At 38.4% G+C, this 1,090-nt stretch overlaps 1 long non-coding RNA gene across 1 annotated transcript; it reads right to left on the reverse strand.

Moving 5' to 3' along the window:
* Window positions 1-722, reverse strand: LOC107561315 (uncharacterized). The gene is made up of 3 exons (XR_001605835.1): window positions 587-722; window positions 379-456; window positions 1-141 (listed from the first exon to the last, which is right to left on the reverse strand). It is a non-coding gene; the product is annotated as an uncharacterized lncRNA (long non-coding RNA).
* Window positions 723-1,090: the final 368 nt, after the last annotated feature.

Here is a 1,090-nt window from a genome sequence, read left to right on the forward strand (position 1 = left end):
GGTACTGTAGGTGTGAAATTCTTATTCTATCACCACCTTCATACATTTTTTTTCAGGCTTTTCTGCGCTCCACTGTTATTTTTCATCGGCTCAGGCTGATCCACCACGCCATCTGGATTTATAGTTTTGTCTGTGGAAAAACTGGCAAGAGAAAAGGAGTCAAAAAAAGAGCCCTCAGACCTTAAAGCACACAAACCAGCATAGACAACATGTGCTCAGGTAATACATGCTATTATGTAGTTTCACTGGTCGTGACCTCAGCGATTTGTAGTCATCATTGCACATCTTTACTGCGTTAACGTCTTGACATTCACTTTAGTCCATGTTGCTAAACCATTTGCACTAAAAGTGCATTTAATATAGTTTGAAGTGTCATACCGTACAATCCTCTGTGTTTGTTATTTTCTTGGTGTGCCATTCAAAGTTTCACTTCATCTTGGCTTTAATGCTGCAAACCTAAGAGAAAAACACAGCATTAAGCTCATTCACCATCTTATAAGCCAGCTGGCATAATATCAGTTCTAATGCATATTCACAAGGCAGAAGGGCTCTTGACACAGTGAGCACTCATATGCTAATGCAGTACCTGATGGGCAGGTAACAGCCGCCTCCTGCATGTTAAATGCATTTTCATTTAATGGGCACCTTCCCTCTGCTCTCAGCTGATGCACGGACCCCAGTGACAGTGAGCGGCCCGTATCCTGTGTCCTGCAGCCAGTATAGGCAGAAAGAGGGGAGCGTCAATTAATCACTTCATTACTCCAGTCAATCAATCATTTGTTTCCCATAATCTAGTCTAAAATGAACGTTATAAGGGTCAGCGAAGTAACACTTTCTTTGTCAGGATCAGTTAAGTTAAAGATACATTAATTCATATAAAATGACTTCGATAAACCTATGAGGCTGTTTTCAGGTGACAAAACTATAAAACAAAAAGAATTCCTTTAGACATGATGCATGTCAAGGTCATTAGGTTTATAATTTGTTTCCACTTTTTCTTCCTAATCCTTTAGAAATCATTCTAATATGCCCTTTTTTGTGAAAACCATAATGTGTTTTATTTAAACGTTAAAAAATAATTGAAAATTAA

Source organism: Sinocyclocheilus grahami, unplaced genomic scaffold (assembly GCF_001515645.1).
Source record: "Sinocyclocheilus grahami isolate Dianchi unplaced genomic scaffold, SAMN03320097.WGS_v1.1 scaffold766.1, whole genome shotgun sequence".
Classification (NCBI taxonomy): Eukaryota; Metazoa; Chordata; class Actinopteri; order Cypriniformes; family Cyprinidae; genus Sinocyclocheilus; species Sinocyclocheilus grahami.